The sequence below is a fragment of the Macaca thibetana genome, chromosome 6 (assembly GCF_024542745.1).
Source record: "Macaca thibetana thibetana isolate TM-01 chromosome 6, ASM2454274v1, whole genome shotgun sequence".
NCBI classification, from domain to species: domain Eukaryota; kingdom Metazoa; phylum Chordata; class Mammalia; order Primates; family Cercopithecidae; genus Macaca; species Macaca thibetana.
Window position 1 is genome coordinate 131,095,787 of NC_065583.1, and position 5,030 is coordinate 131,100,816.

General features: G+C 38.4%; 1 pseudogene; it reads right to left on the reverse strand.

Annotated features, from left to right (window-relative positions):
* Window positions 1-1,761: 1,761 nt before the first annotated feature.
* Window positions 1,762-2,353, reverse strand: LOC126956181 (zinc finger CCHC domain-containing protein 10-like; annotated as a pseudogene).
* Between the last annotated feature and the right edge of the window lie 2,677 nt (window positions 2,354-5,030).

Here is a 5,030-nt window from a genome sequence, read left to right on the forward strand (position 1 = left end):
ATTTTTGTATAAAGTGTAAGGAAGGGATCCAGTTTCAGCTTTCTACTTATGGCTAGCCAGTTTTCCTAGCACCATTTATTAAATAGGGAATCCTTTCCTCATTTCTTGTTTTTGTCAGGTTTGTCAAATATCAGTTGGTTGTAAATGTGTGGTATTATTTCTGAGGGCTCTGTTCTGTTCCATTGGTCTATATGTCTCTTTTGGTACCAGTACCATGCTGTTTTGGTTACTGTAGCCTTGTAGTATAGTTTGAAGTCAGGTAGCGTGATGCCTCCAGCTTTGTTTCTTTGGCTTAGGATTGTCTTGGCAATGCGGGCTCATTTTTGGTTCCATATGAACTTTAAAGTAGTTTTTTCCAATTCTGTGAAGAAAGTCATTGTTAGCTTAATGAATATGGCATTGAATCTACAAATTATCTTGGTCAGTAAGGCCATTTTCACGATATTGATTCTTCCTGTCCATGAGCAAGGAATGTTATTCCATCTGTTTGTGTACTCTTTTATTACATTGAGCAGTGGTTTGTAGTTCTCCTTGAAGAGGTCCTTCACATCCCTTGTAAATTGGATTCCTAGGCATTTTATTCTCTTTGTAACAATTGCGAATGGGAGTTCACTCATTATTTGGCTCCCTGTTTGTCTGTTATTGTTGTATAGGAATGCTTGTCATTTTTGCACATTGATTTTGTGTCCTGAGACTTTGCTTAAGTTGCTTATCAGCTTAAGGAGACTTTGGGCTGAGATGATGGGGTTTTCTAAATATACAATCATGTCATCTGCAAACAGGGACAATTTGACTTCCTCTTTTCCTAATTGAATACCCTTTATTTCTTTCTCTTCCCTGATTGCCCTGGCCAGAACTTCCAACACTATGTTGACTAGGGGTGGTGAGAGAGGGCATCCCTGTCTTCTGCCAGTTTTCAAGGCTAATGCTTCCAGTCTTTGCCCATTCAGTATGATATTGGCAGTGGGTTTGTCATAAATAGCTCTTATTATTCTGAGATATGTTTCATCAATGCTGAATTTATTGAGAATTTTTAGCATGAAAGGCTGTTGAAGATTTTTAAAGGCCTTTTCTGCATCTATTGAGATAATCATGTGTTTTTTGTCTTTGGTTCTGTTTATATGCTGGATTATGTTTATTGATTTGCATATGTTGAACCAGCCTTGCATCCCAGGGATGAAGCCCACTTGATCATGGTGGATAAGCTTTTAGATGTGCTGCTGGATTCGGTTTGCCAGTATTTTATTGAGGATTTTTGCATCGATGTTCATCATGGATATTGGTCTAAAATTCTCTTTTTTTGTTGTTGTTATGTCTTTACCAGACTTTGGTATCAGGATGATGTTGCCTCATAAAATGAGTTAGGGAGGATTCCCTCATTTTCTATTCATTGGAATAATTTCAGAAGGAATGGTACCAGCTCCTCCTTGCACCTCTGGTAGAATTCGGTTGTGAATCCGTCTGTTCCTGGACTTTTTATGGTTGGTAGGCTATTAATTTTGGTTCAATTTCAGAGCCTGTTATTGGTCTATTCAGGGATTCAACTTCTTCCTGGGTTAGTTTTGGGAGAGTATCTTTATATTTTAAAGATAAAAAAGTAAAACAAGATTCACCCTTCAAATAAGTTAGTCTCTCTATATAATCCATTATTAATAGTTTTTATGCTCTTACAATGTAAAACATTTAGAAAGTTTTGAATTCTAGAAATTTTCACCAGTTAACCTAGTCAGCCTTAACATATTCTACATTCCCTTTCGAGAATCACATTAATGTTTTCAGTCCATCGGTACAATATGGATGGAGCAACTCTTTCTTTTTCTTCTTCTTTGTTGGTTCCTCCTTGGAGCTGCTATCTGTGCTGGTGTTGCTGCTACTGGAAGAGCTGGAATCTGAGTCTGAATCAGAGGAGAGGGAAGAGGTTGTGGAGGAGACTGAGGATGAGGAACTAGAAGAGCTTTCATCAGTGTCACTGTCCTCTGACAAGGATGAGGTAGACGTTTCTTCACTCTCTGATGAAGAATCACTAGCTGAACCGTCATTGCTACTGCTACTGGAACTGATTACCCTTTTAGACCATTTTTTTCTCAGTCTTTCTTTCTACATTGGTTGCTCCAATGCCAATAACACGAAGGGGAAGAAAGCTCCTTCATTGTAATAATAATCTGTTTTCTTTTTCTTTTAGAAAGTTTTCTTTATTTCTACTGTCCTTGAGGGCCTATGTACGTATTTTCTTTTTCATGCGCATTCATAAGTCTAGTGTCCAAATTCCAAGCATTTCTGACATCTTACATGTTGCTTATTTGCTTTATTATGCTTGTCTCTGGGCTATGAGCTGATGCACGGGAGTCACCATCTTAGCAAAAAAAAAAAAAAAATTAATAATGCTTTTGCTGTCAACTCAGAACTTTTAACCTTTACTTGGATCTTAAGGAGGAGATTTTCTGATAAAATGTCAAGATTTCAGCTGAAACTTTAGAAGAGAATCACTCTAGAAATAAAAGCATCTAGAAACAGAAAAGCCACATAAAATCTGGACCATCTCAATCTAGGACTACATTAAAATGATGGATGTATATTCTAAGTGTGTGTGAGGAAATAATATCACAAAAGTCTCTAAGTTCTTTATTCATAATGTCCATCATCCATATAACAGGACCGGATGACTTAAGCAAAATAAAATAGAAGGAAAATAAAAACGGTATCACAGATGATACCGATATTGAATGAGAAGACATAAATGTTAAAATAACTATCATTGATTAATAAAATCAGTACAAATAATAATAAAGGAGTATTTTCCCTACAGTACTAGAGTCTATAAAAAAGTAGAAATGGGCATAGACTTCTGGAAAGGTGCTGAACATCATTAATCATTAGAAAAATGCAAATGACTGAAATGGTAGAGTTCCCTTATTCCCCTTACAGGGCATACAACAGGTGTGTGGCTTGCTTCTTTGGTGCCTTACTGCTCAAACCCCTATGGGGGCATGCAGGTGGACAGGTGCAGAGGCCATGGAGACTGTTTCTGGGTTCTGGCCCCATGGCAGCATCTAGGACTACTGATGCCCACTTTTAGCTATGCTGTCTGCAGATGGCTTGTGTTAATCAGCTCAATAGACCTTCTGCCTTATTTCAAGGACGGGGGCCAGTGTGACAGCCTGAGTTTTTGCCCAGAGTACCAGAAGAATCAGATCACAAGTAGGCCCGAAGGTTGAGTCAAAGTCTTATTGAGTGGTGGAGGTGGCTCTCATTGAGATGGATGGGGAGCCGGAATGGGGTATGGAGTGGGAAAATGGTCTTTCCCTGGAGTCAGGCTGCCCAGTGGCCAGACTCTTCTCCAACCACCACCAGCCAAACTCCCCCTTGGCGTCCACATCATTTCACCATCACTGATCTGCTGGTGTCTGCTGGTGTCTGCCAATATGTTCCTCCTGATGTCCAGCCACTTGTGTCTGTGTCTGCTTAAGGTCTCAGGTTCATGTGAGCACAGCATCAGGGGTGTGGTGGCCAGATTGATGTTGGAAAATGTAACATTTTGGCGTGAAAACAGGAGTGCCTGTTTTCATTTAGGTCCGTGGGCACAGGCCCAAGGGTGAAGCCCTTGCCAGTGACCCTGGCATGAGATTAATAGTTCTTTTGAGTCTTCTTTTTGATTTATTCAAGAATTCTGATGATGAGGTAGAAAGGGAGTGTCAACTAGATTCACAGCAATTGCAGATAGGATATCTAAAGTGTAATTTAAATGGTCAAAGACCATTACTAATCTATAAAATACAATAGAGATGGTTGTACATGAAAAATGCCAATTCAAATTTTGCCAGATTTTGTTTATACTTCCTAATGCATAACTTCAGGAACCTCTATAAAGCTATTGTTGTTCCAAGTATATTTAGAAGTTCTCATAAACTTCTCTCAAAGGATTAGACATAATTTTGTTCTACCAGGATGAAAACACTAGTTATACACAGTTCAACCGAACAGCCTGCAGTGGCAGAGGGGATTGAGGAATTCTCAAAAAAAAAAAAAAAAAAAATGCTCAAGCTGCTGCATGTAGTAATAATAATAATATCAATAAACAGTAATAATAGCTACAGCAATATAATAGCAATAGCAAGAAGAAGGAGAAGGAAAGAGGGGAGAAGGAAATAGAAATGCATCTTCTGTATGAGGCATTCTGCTAAGCCTTTACATTCATTATCTCTTGCTATTCTATATAATAAACTTATGGGAGGAGAAATATTCACCTCTGTTGTTAATGGATCAAAACTGGAGACTTAGGAACATTTAGTTATTTGCTTGGGGTCCTACATGTAGTCAATTTCAGACTTGACATTTGAACTGATGCTTATTTGCTATCATAACCCATTTATTTTGAACAGTTTTCCTTATTTTGTATCATGCACAATGAAGAACTTCCTAAAGTGTAGCTGTTTATCCACGCAGTTTTAATGCCAATATTCATAGAGTTTTAGGGATAATAACTTTTTATGGCATGAAAACTACTACTGCTCCAACAATTAGTTTTCATCTGAAGCTACATTTTAAACCATTTTTGTAAGTTCTACAAACTGTTGAGACCTCGTGACTCATAACAGAGAGAGTCGATGTTTCTCTAATATTCTCTCTTTCATTATCATGCTATTAGAATCATTGATTTAAGTTAGTTTTCTGGGAAGCAGATAGGAAGATGGAATTATTCATGCAAAAAATATTGAGGGGAAGAGCCTGTGAAGAATGAAGTGGAGAGAGATCATAGAATGCTGAGAGAGGCTTCAATTGGGGATTCCGTATGACATTTAGGAAATGAGAAAGGGAGGGAAGGAAGAGCTTCAGAGTGCAATTCAGCAGTAAGAAAAACCTACCAGCATGATCAAAGATGTCTGTTAGAGGCCAGGTGCTGTGGCTCATGCCTGTAATCCCAGCACTTGGGAATGCCAAGTCAGGTGGATTACTTGAGGCCAGGAGTTCAAGACCAGCTTGGCCAACGTGGTGAAACCCTGTCTTTAATAGAAATACCAAAAAAAAAAAAA